This window comes from Neopsephotus bourkii, unplaced genomic scaffold (genome assembly GCF_033783945.1).
Source record: "Neopsephotus bourkii isolate Nb327-2 ecotype Australia unplaced genomic scaffold, CSIRO-AGI_Nbou_v1 NB_1637, whole genome shotgun sequence".
Lineage (NCBI taxonomy): Eukaryota > Metazoa > Chordata > Aves > Psittaciformes > Psittacidae > Neopsephotus > Neopsephotus bourkii.
Genome location: NW_026902112.1, coordinates 280,957 through 294,760, shown reverse-complemented (window position 1 = coordinate 294,760; position 13,804 = coordinate 280,957). Strand labels below are relative to the sequence as shown.

At 38.9% G+C, this 13,804-nt stretch overlaps 1 protein-coding gene across 6 annotated transcripts in view; it reads right to left on the bottom strand.

The window, feature by feature from the left end:
* The window catches only part of ENOX1 (ecto-NOX disulfide-thiol exchanger 1), a 375,494-nt gene that overhangs the window by 109,612 nt on the left and 252,078 nt on the right, over positions 1-13,804 (bottom strand). The window lies entirely within an intron of this gene.

Below are 13,804 nucleotides of genomic sequence, written 5' to 3'. Positions count from 1 at the left end.
TTATTTAAAAGAAGAGTTACTTTGGTGTTCTACAGGTTTTCTGCTGAGTTTTCTGGCTAGCAACTGGAAAGCATTTAATGATACATGTAAACGTGGGGTTTGGTAGCTTGGGAGCATGTTTATTTTGAAGAAGCAAAGAGGAAAAGACTTCTTTTCTAGGAATAAATATATATATATATTATTAAATTTGAGCTACATTTGCTGCATGGCAGCATGATCAATGTGACCAGAGAGGCCTGTTCCTTTGTTCTAAATCCGCTGCATAAAACCTATGTGACCCTGGGTCCACTGACCTTTCCTCCCTTCTGCATTCGCAAAACAGGTGCAATAATAGTCAGTTACTGGCAAGGACCAGCTCACATTTTTATAGGATTTTGCAGGTGCAAAGCACTCTGTGAGGGCTGAAAATTAGCATTATTATTCCTGTAAAACATCCATAATCATCTTTTTCAGGAAAGACAACTGAGGATTGAGAACCTCTACTCAAATAGAGCTTGTATCTATCTCTGCCGCACGCTCCCTGCTCTCCACACACCGACTGAGCCTTCATCACTTTCAGGCAGTTCTGTACAACAAGCGTAGCAAGCGCACAGCAAGCAAGGATTTGCTTTAGGCTTATTGAAGACTAGTATTAATGAAAACTCATGATATTACATTACTTTTTTTAATAAGTGGGCTTATGAAAAAGGATTTGCTCTGGGTGTGATGATTTTTTTCCAGTATTGATGTATATGCATTGCTTTTCAGATTAATCTTTGAAACTCAGAGCCTGTCATTTATTCCACAAGATGCAGTGGTGGCCATATTAAATATTCATGGTTAGCAAAGGCTGAAAGATAAAGTCAGAGGTGAAAGGGCAACATACAATTCTAAAAAGTCTTTAGGCTATGCTTATTTGCTTGATCTCATTTTTAAAAGTCAGACTTCTGACAGACACAGTGGGCCATTCTGTGCAGCACTCTCCTGCTGTGGGTGGAAGTCCATTATTACTACTAGCTGCTAACACAGCCTGCAGAGCCCTGCATCACCACAATAGAACTCAACTCACTGTGTCATCCCAGTCCTCCCCAGGGATCAGGGAAAACTGGCACTAGAGAGATGCCAAGGGAGGCATCTCACTCCTCCCTTTGGACAAATGTAGGATCAGCTACAGTCCTAGCCAGATATGAAATTTCCTATTAAATCCAATATCCATAATAGGCAGAAAACGTCCTGGGGCAAGGATGGAACAAGTGGAAATCTACAAAAAAATGGACAGAAGGCCAAATCTCTTTCAGGCCCATGTGACAGTCAAGGATGAACATAGTCATCTGGTGACTGCTGCAAGTTGTATTTAACCATTGCTGTTCTTTTTAAAACAACTACTAGATAATTTTAATATCTCTACAGGAGCAGTGAACTGAAACATTAAACTCTGCCTAAATCACAGACACAGGCTCTCACCCAAAACAAAGATAGAAGGTTCAAATAAGCTATAGTTTCCTGAATATTCATTTGGCAGTGGTGTAGATGGAGAGAACAACAAAACTAAGGGTGACAACAATGAAATCATGTCCACAAACACCAAGAACATGGCCTTGAAAGAAGCTAGGAGGTGGAACCAATACAAGGTTGTATGCCAATCAAAGCAGGTTTGTGGTTTAAGGGGAAGAAAATTATTTGCCACTTATTGCTGGCACATCCAAAGAAACGTGACTTTATAAGTGACTGCTTGTGTTAAGAACATGACCTTGCCATTATTTTGTTTTACAACTGGAATCAATCCACAAGAGCACGAGTAGAGTGCTGAGGGTCAACACTCATGCAATGTCCTTCTAGGTGTGCCAGGACTCCATGCCTCCAAAAGATGACTCTGTTTAGGTATCTTGAAGAGGATTCAGTCAATAATTCCTGGATTAATTCCATATCTTGCAGGCACTAATCCAAACCCTGCTAATTGACCTGCTATTGTCAGTAATAAGACTACTGAAGGTATAAACAACTTTTAAACAGGACAGGTTTACTTTCTCCATTCTCTTGATTAAGTTGCTTCAGTTTCCCAGTGTGTTAATCTGAGAATGAAATGCTTTCTTGCATCACGTGAGCACTGAGAGAATTCACAGGTACCATTTGTAGAGCATCGTGGAAATGAAAATTATTCTCTGAGTACTAGAAACCATTACTATGCATTGCAATGATAAAAAATTCAGCTGGATTTCTGAACAGTGAAGATCTTGTTCAGATCCCTGAAGAGATTGGTGGTGCTTGCATCTACAGAGAAGCTGATGCATGCCACCTGCATGTTGCTGACAAACCAAGAAGAGAGCCTACAGATACAGTGTCCAAAGGAAATACTGTTCTGGACTCTGAGGTGCAGAGAAAAGGGAGCTGATAAAGTCACTGTAATGCAAAGTCAATAAATTTGCCACATCTGTGATAGGATCCAGAAAAGTCCCAAGTTTAACTATATTAAAGCTACCCAGTGGTGCAATAATAGAAGTTAGATATATAACTGTTGTCTGGGGACAGGGGACAATCATCCATCAGTACCACCACTGCAGTCTGCTCCACGTCCTGGCATAATGCCTATTTGGAGCAGGACCAGGACACCAGAGTTAGAGCTGGAGACAACTTCTGTTGAACTTACTGGTAAATTTGTTTGTCTTCAGAATCAAAGACACTGACTGAGTTATGCAGGATTACAAAAAATTGGAATCAACCCATCCCGCACATTCTTTTTAACAGATCCATTTGTATATAGATTATTAATATATAGTAAACATGAAAACGCTATACTAAACACATAGATATATTAAATTCATATAGTACATATCTGCTGAGTTAAACAGTAATATTTTATACTTTCAGTGATCACAGCATTATTTTTGAAGGGATCTAGTCATACATTTATGCAGCTAGGTAAGGGTTTATGATCTCTTGGAATTATAAAAACCAACTTGGCAGAAGAGAGAAAGTTTACATTTGAAAAATTTTAATAAATAATTACTAAATGAAATCATTAAAATAGAAAGTAATCAGAGATGATAAAGAACTTTAAGAACTGAAAAGCACATGTCGTTCAAGTTAAAGTCCCTGTGGATACACATAAGCCTTAAAAATTCATACATTTATACAAGAAAGCAAAAGCACTGAACATCAACATTTCAAGTCCATGTTCTGCATAAATTTGGCAAAACTAGTTAATTCTTCTTTCATATAAGTAGAAATTGGCACGGTGGAGAACAATGAAAACCACTGAAGAACAAATATCTGGAATTGGCAGTCAGAGAGGCAAGAAGAAAAATCTTCTTAAATGCTTGGAGTAGTTTTTAAAGCTCCTTTTTCTTTCAAGTAGAATATAAGAAGAACAATACATTTCACGTTAAATCTTTGAGTGTGGAAAAATAGAACAATAAAATCCTTTTAAGGATAACTATATTCGAACACAATATGTAGTATAAAAGAGTTGTTTTTATTAGTTTCTGTTTTGGGGGTGCAGGAACAACTTTGTCATCCATAAAAAGAGCCACACAATTTTTGAGAAGCATCCTTCTTTCCTTCTTTGGGAACAGCTGCTGTTTGAATCACCTTTCGGTTTTGTCATGTTATTGCTCTGCCCAAATAAAGTGGATGCATACTTCTGCCAACACTGCTTTGGGGGATTGCACTCCACCACCAATATTAAGTTAACGCCGCATTTCCACCAGCCCTTACCACAGCTCATATATCTGCTCAATATTATTTTTTAAGGGTATAATCCCTTCTATAAGTCTCAGACTTTGGATATGTAATTTGTTTTGCCGGTAACTGCCAATTGGTCCTGTGGTGTTTTATGACAGCTGCCAAATTGTGTTTCTGTTGAATGCATAAGAACACCCATGTGTGCAAACACAGATTTGTTTGTGTGCCCCTACTCACACACATGGATGATTTCCACCATGAACATTGTTAGCCATGTGGCTCAGACCTGCTGGCTGAACACAAAGAGAGATTGTGAGTGCTCAAAACAATGGTCTGAGAGCAAAACAGCTAACAAAACAACAACAACAACAACAAACCCCCAAAACCCCCCAGACAAACAAACAAAAAAATCAAACCCCCAAAACAAAACAAAACAAAAAAATCAAAAAAAAAAAAAAGAAAAAAGAAAAAAGGAAAGGTTTGCCACAGAATCACGGACTAGTTTGGGTTGGAAGCGACCTTCAAAGGTCACCTAGTCCAATCTCTCTGCTGAGTCAGAATTTGCTGAGTCATAATTTTACACCTAAAAAAAAAAAAAAATGTCTACTTTTTGCTAAAGTTATAAGATAAAACAAGATCTGGTTCCAGGAACAGAGTTGCCTACCAACATGAACTGCAAGGATTAGGACAGAGACAGTAGCAATTGTAGTAAGATGTTCCTTAAACTTTGTTTTCTGTGGAGGAAAAAAGAAAAACTTCTTGAGACTAGAGATTTGATCACGTACTTCTGAGATACTGTCGCTGAGTATTTTGAGACTTAAGATAGAGTTGATTTCTAAAGGTTGAGCCTCAAGCTTTCCTGAAAAAAGGCGAATCTAATGCACTGACTCCCTTAAAACAAATACATATATATACAGAAATACATACATATATTTATAAGTATTACTTGGCAGTAGCAGAGAAAGGGTAGTTAGTGTTGTGTGTTTTTTTTTCTCAGAAATTAAGGAAGTTCCTTATTAGAATATGAAAAAGGGCTTTATTGTAAAAGCACATTGCATTTTTATCTGAAATTCTCTCTCAAAACTGTATTGTCTGCCAGCGTGTTTATGCGCATGTTGGTCTCCTTTTTTCCGTATCAGCAGTGAAGAACAAATATTCAGCTGGAAGCTACAGATCAAAGCGGGATCACTGGTTTCCCTGGTCATTCAAATCTTACCAACTTTTGGGCTTCAGGAAGCTTTTGGTGAAAATGACTCATTTGGTCAGTATTAAAGGGCTTCTCTCAATGTAACAAGCCTTCCTCACTGGAAAAAAAATAAAAGACAGAAGTGGGAGCGGCAGTAGGGCACCAAATCACTGATGTTCCAAGGAGATGCGCCAATTTAATTTGGTGTTGATCCAGAGCAGGGGCCCTGTTGTGGAGCACTGTTAACAACCTCAAAGAGCCAGACCTTGGAACAGAGTAGTGTGTCAGCCACCAGCATCTTCCAGTACATCTCCTTGTCCAGTTTGAGATGGACATTCAGAAGTCATTAAACTTCTAGACTTCTCTGTTTCCAAAATAGATGCTGGATTATATGGTAAATCTCCAGACACATTCCAATTAAAAAAAAAAAGACAGGGAGGAAGTCTGACAGCTCTTCCATTTGATCAGCATAACCACTATCATCCTGCCCCGGAGCAAGGACCATGTGATAGTGGCCAGTGATTCCCAGGGCATCAGATTAAAAAATAGGCAGGTAAAGACCAAACTATTTTTAGCTTGTATACATTGCGTGATTACATATTGCCTGTGGCAGAGATCACAGATGAACGATCCTTTCTAGGAGTCACCTATTCCACATGACTTGATTCATACTTTTTCACTAAAACCTACTCTGCACCTATTTATATTTTGAACCTGTTGGAACCTGTTTATATCTCTGGCTTTCACAGTGTGCTGGTATCTGGGTAGTAACAGAGTGGGAAAACATGCTTCCTTTGCTTTGGCAAAACAAGGTATTTGGCAGTTCCAAGCATATCTTCTAGTTCCTTCATCCTGAGAAATCGTGAAAGCTGTTCCTTATTCACCTTATCCACACAACTACAGATTTTATTTCTGCTTTTTTATTTCACCATCTGTTTGTCATGTGATCTTTGTCTCTGCAGAGCTGCTACAAAGGAATATGGTTATAGAACCTCTGACTGAGGCCCCTTTTAAAATCCTGAGAAGGTAACTGCAAGGGCAGAGATGTCTTTGTAAGGTGCTTATCCAGCCCTGAATTTTTTAAGAACTAAATGTTAAAGACATGGGCAGATGCCTTTAAATAAGCACTGTGCGAACCCAACTGATGAAGTTCCGTGTGGGCACAGGACTGCTGCACAACAGGAGTAAGGCACGTAGCATCAACATGCATGTGTGTGTGTGTGTGTGTGTGTCTGTGTTCCTGCATATGTTTTTATATTTGGAGGAGTGGAAGGGAGTGAATGAAGGAGGGGCAGGAAATCATCTCCTTCATCACCAGCTTTCTCAGTTGGCCAGGGATCCCTCTTAATACCATTCAGCGAGAGCTATATTCTGTGAAATAGAGCCTGGACTGTAGCAAAAACAAGTCTCTAAGGAAATTTTGACAAAAACAGGAGGTGAGGGGGAATCTCAATGAATGTTTAAATTAATAATAAACTGAGTAATAATTTATATGAACACTACAGTGTCTGCCAGACCCACTTCATAAACAAGGTTCTTGTAGCATAATCAAAACACTTGCCACTTGAAAATTACCTCTTTGAGACCTGTATCACTAACAAAGCTTTAGGGCTGTATTACTGTACTTTTGCCTTTTTAAAGAAAGATCTGTGTGTGCACATAGTTCACAGCACACAATCCCAAAACCTTAGATGCTGTTCCTCAGAGCTGGCTATGCTGTAGCTGAAAGAGCTAAAAGCAGATCTGTCCTCCTCTTGATCCTTGCTCACAAGATCACACAACAAACACTTTATTTAGAGCGATATACATGACAAAGACTAAATTAAAGGAAAACACCTTTTTACAAGCAAATCATGGGGTGAATCACTCTTGGTTCATTCTTTATAGCTGCACTGCTCGGCACAACAGGACCTCAATCTTGTTTAGAGCTTCTAATGCAATGCAAATAATAGGAGAGAATAGCAAATAATAATAATACAAACTGTTACCACAGTAGATGCCACTCTCCTTCCAAGATGTAGCTTCAATGTTGTTGTGTAAAGAATCTACAATATCACTGTAATGTTATTTCTATTACTCTTTCTGCTTAGGGATAGCCATCAGTGCCATTTTGACCTCAAAGGGCTCTCAGACACTACCTGCCCATGGTAAATCTATTTAGTTTCCCCTTAGAACAGCTCTGCAAAGAAGTGCCTGTCAGGCAAGCCTGACAACTCAGGACTTGATGTTGAGAGAGTCCGATGACAGCTTATCAGTTTTTCACATCTGACAGCTGCATGTGTAAGAAGCTAAGTTAGAAAAAATTGACTAATCTTAGTCTCCATCCACAATCAGCTGCTCTTCCATGTGTAAAACCCCATTGCCATTGCGGCGAAAACTGACGGAGGTGAAAACTGACAGGGGAAAAAAGCAGAAAAACGGGAAAGAAGGAAAAAGTTAAAGAGCAAAATCAAGAGAAATGTACAGGAGAGGAAGGAGAGGGAAAGCTGAACAGACATTATTGCTTGGAACTTCTGTGTCACAGGTCCATGCTTTGTCCACAGGCTGTTTTGACCAGTGCCTGGATTTTGAAGGTTTCATGAATTTATAGCACCTAATGATGTCCAGAGTCCTGACCTTCCCAAAGTCCCTGTTACTTAAGAACCATGCCCTGCAACAGGAATAATGGGCTTCTTCCATCTCCTCATGAATAAATCACTTCTTCATATGGGGTCACTCACAAGTTCATTGTGAAGAGAATAACAAGACTGCATATTCTGCACACTGCCACCTGATCCTCAGTTAATAGCTGAAAAGCTGGTTTTTAAAAATACAGGACTGAACCACATGCAAAATGCAACATAATACATTGCTTATACAATGTAAAATGTGCACAGCTGTTATTTCCTGACTTTCAAAAGTTTTTGTACACACACGACACACTGACTGGGACAACCCTCTCCAGTTTTGTACTTCTTCATTTGATTCCTCTAGTTTTGGACTCATCATTGGTGAGCCAAATGAAGTAGTCTCTCTAAGCTCCCTCCATTGGAAGCTGTTCAGTGTTGCTTAATGAACCTCTTCCTAAAGTAAGCCTTTGCTATGTTCCTTAGAAACAAGATCATCTTTCACCTTAAAGCTCTAGAAGATGAGAAAAGAAATAAATAAAACTTGGTCATATGTCCTAGGAACTGTTAATAAATTTTTATGTGCTTGCTATCTGCAGAAGTGCTGTTTTCCAGAAATTTGAGAGGCATTTGAACAGACAGAAAAATAATAAAAAAAAAAAGGTTATTGGAGGATATAAGCTCTTAAGATGTAAATGAATACTGGAAAGAAGCTGGAGAAATAGGAAAAAAATCATTTTGCAAGCTAGGCTAATACTGAAATACAACCCTTGTCGTAGATGAAACATAAAAAGCCTCAATGTGTAAAAGATGGTAAAATACCATCTTCTTGATATTAATGTGACCTCAGAGAAAATGGGGGGAGAAGGGAATAAAATTCAGACATTCCCTCAAACATTTCCCAAATGAAAACAAAAGGGACCAATTTTTCTCATGCATTGTGAAAGAGGTTGTGGCTATTAAACTGGAGTTACCCTGTGGATCCTTCAATCTGTGGAATGCATACAAACACTCTCCTTGCCTTGCCAAGGTCACAGGCGTAATAACGGCCTTGCCAAAACTGGAAAGAAGCTGTACAGTCCAGAAAGTCGTATCACCTGCATGGGCAAGTTCTTGCAGAAACATAAGAAAAACTGGGCTTTGCTATACTGAAAGATCCTTCCAGCCCTCTAGCCCAGAAATCTGCCTCTAACTGCAAATTTTGTTCAGTACCAGAACAGGACAATCCTGAAGTGAAATCACTATATAATGATCTCCCAGTCTCAAAAACTCTGCAGCTCAGGGGCTTCCTAAGCCAGGGGGAGTTCTCTGCCTCCTTTAGGTTTATTTTTGGATGCAAAAACCAATGAGCTTTATTGCATGCGATGTATTTCTCTTGGTGTCATTACTGGAGATGACAGAAAGTTGTCCTGTGAAATCAGCTGGATAATCCTGAGTGATGATATTTCAAACTCTTAACCGAGTTGCTCTATGTGCATGATTCCCTTTTAAAAGCCTGAGCAAACAGGCATAAGACAGACCTAAACTATAATGTTAAATAATAGCTCCTTGTATTATTTTCCTAGATTCTTTCATGTAAAACCATTTAAGTAGCACAGTCCAAATTCTTAAAACTATTTTATATTTACTTCACAGAGTATTGGAAGCAGGATAAGTATACTAGATGTAGTAAAGATTTGCTGCCTGTAAATTAATGTAGTAAGAAAACTTGCTATTTTGCATTATTGTCTACTAGAACTGTGTGACCTCCACTCAGTTTATGGCAGTAACTTGTAGGACACTATTTGAATGCTCTGTGCATGGACAGAACACCTGTTGGATTTGAATTTGATGAACTAACTGCTGAGTAAGTAATAAAGCGGTACTTGGTGAATTAATAAACTGTTTATTGGTTAAGAATTAACTAAAAATCCTATCTTGAGAAATACTATGCTACATCAAACATGATCTGAAAAGGAACCAGAGTTAATAGCAGCAAGTAATGCTCCTGAGTGTCCATAAAAATAGCTGTCTTAATTAAACTCCAATGCACTATGATAAAGCTGTTTTGTTAGATTTTGTCTTTAAAAGCCACCCAGCACCTCAGCAAACCTAAAGCATTCCTGTGTGCTTAGCTCTCACTGCAAATACAACGAGTTAGTTACTAGAGCTCTTCAGGTTCATGAGAAACCACTAAGCTGCTTTACAAAAGCAGGTATCTTAGCTAATGGCAGGCTCAGGACATGAGCAGCATCTCTCCATTCAAACCAGAAAGGTTTGTGAGTTCACAGGAGTCTCAGCCAGATACGGCCTGAAGTTTGGGTAATCATATGCAGAAGAAGAATGCGCTGTGGTAATGAGAGAGCTTGTGCACGGCCATAGATGACAAAAGATGTAAAATCAGACACAGCAAGTGGCTTACAAAATAACCATTTTACCTAAAGTAGTATGGGATGAAAGTCAGATAAACCAAGAGAATGGAAAGTACCATCCAAAGCACGATTCTCCCTACATTCATAAGAGGAACAATGGCAAAAATGACCATGGAATTGAGCCAAAGTACTGAGGCAACCATTTCTCTTTCCATTGTTATACCTGGGGGTTTGATCCATACTCTCCAATACAAACAAATCAATAGAAAATAATCAATAAATATAAGCTATAAGCTTCCATGTGTTAGCATTGTCTTCATCTGCAGCTGGCAAGTTCATGAATATAATATTGTGCTTGAGGTAAAAGCATCTATAATGATAGCTTCTGAAACATCTCTTCATTAGGTTAAGGCTTCCTTTGACCATAGAATCATAGAATAGTTAGGGTTGGAAAGGACCTTAAGATCATCTAGTTCCCCCCCCCACCATGGGCAGGGACACCTCACACTAAACCATGTCACCCCCTTCTCAAATTTCACAGGGTTTGAAAATTTCCTGATGCGTTGGCTGCAATTCAAGATAATGTTTCAACTTCCTCTTGCATCTACAAATCTGGTTGATTGTTTTCAAATCCTGATGATATAAGCACAAGGGCCCTCCCAGCTCTCTGAAGTGCCTGTTTTAGGCAGCCGTACATAATGGGCAAATGGCTAGCAATGGTACTAACTGGAGTGCTCTTCATGGCTGGTAGATAAATCCCAAATGGGATACCCCTAACTTCGTAATAAAACAATTCCCCTTCTTCAACACACTATATAAGAACAGTAATTATTCCATTGACCAGTTTAGAAAAGGATTGACATTAACAAAGTGTTAGGAGAGTGTGTATCACAGAAAGGTAAGTAACAGTAGTCCATATGTCTGAAAGCTGTTATTTCAGACTTTCAACAGACACTTGTGCATCCTTTGACATCTGGGTCACAAACATAAAGTTTCCAGTATAAGTACAATAATTATAACATTATGACTAGCTTTTTCAGTTCATTTCCATTTCTTTTGCATCTCCCACAGAGCAGAAAACCCTTCTCTCTGCCATCTGGGCTTATTTCTAGTACAAGGAAGGTCAGCAGCATCTAGAGATGCCAGAGTAGCCAGCTGCTTCGCAGGCCTCCCTCCCCGGGGCCTCAGTGCTGGAGCCATTATCAATGGAACGGTGCGGACTAATAAACCTTGATTTGGCAAATAGCCCAGGGGCAGCCAGCTGGCATGGGTTAAATATTCCTGAGGTTCTTTTAAGTTACTCTGGGACCTGTGCACAGAACTAGGTTAATGCTTGTGGCCCCCAGTGACTCCTTACATCTCCCCTGTCTCTTATAGCAAGGGGAAATGCATGTCTCAACTAATAATAAACCAACACAGAGCATGTGGAGAACACTGTGCCAAATATCAAACAGCTGGGGCTCTCTGGACAGCCATTAGCTGGCCCAATCACAGCACTGCCTAAAGTCTTCAAGAAAAGAAGTGAAAATAAGATGGGTAAAAAAAAAAACTTCCAAATCAAACAGAAAAGAAAATAATCTTAGAACATTCATATAAAGCTCTTGAGTCTTGTCAAGGGGGTCATTATGACATAGCTTTTATTTCCTAACAAACACAAACCTCTTATCATGTCCTTTACCAAAAAAAGGGACTAAAAGATGATAAATACGTTCAGGAGGAAGAAGGAATCTCTCCAAGAACACCTGTATATCTGTACCTCTAAAATAGTTTAAAATATAGGCATTGCTCTTGGCTGTCTGTCAACATGGGGAAAAAAATAAGGGTTATATTTTTCCTTAAAAAACAGCAATCTTGATGACACCCTGACAATGTCATATTTCATTATCCAGTTTAACAGGGAAAAGATTTTGTTTGAAAAGAAATCAGGAGTCTTTATAAATGAGCAGCATACTTCAGGAAGCAGAATGTGACACTGTGCACACAGAATTAGTTCACCTTGTATCCCAATTAAGGAAGAATCCAGGCTTTGTATCTTTGTATTTTAATTTAGATCATATTAGTGGTTGTGTGCAAAACTTGTAACTTAAAATTCTTGCAGCTTGAAAATTTAATCTGTAATTTCTGGCAGCCTTCATCAAAGGTTCACCTGCTAATATTTCAGAGCAGTGAACTACAGGCATAGCAATTTCACACACACTCACACACGGAACCAGCTCCATCATTCAGAAAAGAAATTAGCCTTTTTGGTATTTACAACTTATTATCAGAACACTCTACCTGTGACTCTGACAATTCTTTAAGCAAGATGCAGGTTTATAAACACTATGAACAGAAGAGACATTATTTCAAGAAAGGTTGGGTTGTTTTTTTTTCAAATTAAAGCTGTGTCAGACAGATTTTGTTTCAAATTATATTGACTCTGTATACATTTTTTAGGGAAAATGTGTTTCTTTGTAAAGTTTATGGGCTAGAACAAATCCCAGTTGAGGCTCTTTTCAGAAGATCGGTTGAATGGCTCATGCAGTAAAGATCTGGCAGATGGCAATGCACTGAAGGGGCCAGGGAAGCCAATTAAAGGTTAGCCTAAGTAAGAGACAAGAGGAAAAAGCATGGGAAAAAATACTGTAAGCCTCTTAGAAAAGCCAGACTCTCACCTGGTATACCATGTTCTGAATTAGTCACCCCATCCTCCCCAAGGAATATAAGAGCACAGCAAAAATAGGACAATGAGTATCACCAGAAACATTATAAAGTAGCACATAGGAATCACTGCTGAAAAAGCATCAGACTGCTCACTGGGGAGGAGAGGAAGTTATGTAGGAGCATTATAAAGCTCATGAATTTTACGGAGGGGGTAGGTGGAGAGGTTCTGTGGACTCTGCTCCATGGTACAAAACTGGAAAGCATTTAGTGAAATAAATAAGGAGATTGCAAATGAAGAACAGGTATGTGGAAACTCTTCTTAATTGCAACAAGCAATTACTCCCATGAAACTCCATGTTATGTAAAACTTAACTGAAGGAAGACCTTATCAGTATAAATATAAATAAAGAAATGCAGACAGTACCACGCACACAAATACACCACAGACTTAGGCAACAAAATTGTTCAAAATGATAAAACAGGAGGCAGGGATGCTAAGGTCATCTATTATTAAAATCATCTGACACTTTCCATTACAACATGCTGTTGTCAGTTGCTTTTAGCTTTGCCAATCATGAACAGTTTGGACTGAAATTTTACATGTCGAATATCTGCCTGAGGCTGGAATACTCTGGAAAATTTTAGTCCTAGCAATTCAACTGCTGGACATACTCAGCCAGAGAAAAATATGTGTTCTTTCTATGGTACAAAATTCATGTTCTGTCTTGGCAGTTTAGTCCCTCCAGACTTTGGAGGGAGGATGTAAGGTTTCAGAGGTGAAAAGCCTTCACATTGTAGCAGTGATATTTCCCATTTTCTTTAAATTCTACCTGACAATTCAGGCAAATTATGCCTTTCAATAAAAGAATATTCACTAACACTCTGAAAAATAGATCTATTTTTGGCTTAATAGCTGAAATCACAAAGGATTACATCTTCCATGAACGCGTTGGATTATGTTTGCGCCTCCGCTTGGCAACCAGGAAAGAGTTAAAGCAGAAAGATTCCAGCTATTGTCAATATTTGAAACGATTTGTTCCAGTTTTTTATAACTTGAAATTCAAAGTTACCTTCTACTTCTGTCCTCTTTTTGCCTTCAGTCTGCAAAGTTTCCAGCTTCACCAGCAAGGACGAATCTAACCTTGTGACACTTGCAGAGATCAGAGTATCAGAGTGGTTAAATCAGAACATTGTCTGAGCAGCTTGATTCTCCTAAAACTTGTCAGGTCTGGAGCAGCTAATTGGGTCTTACCACACATGTTCTGCCTGTGATTTTTTCCAGCAACTGAACACAGAGAGCAACAGAGCCAGCAAGCAGATTTTTCCCAAGTTTTGCTATTACTGTCTCTCTCCTCATT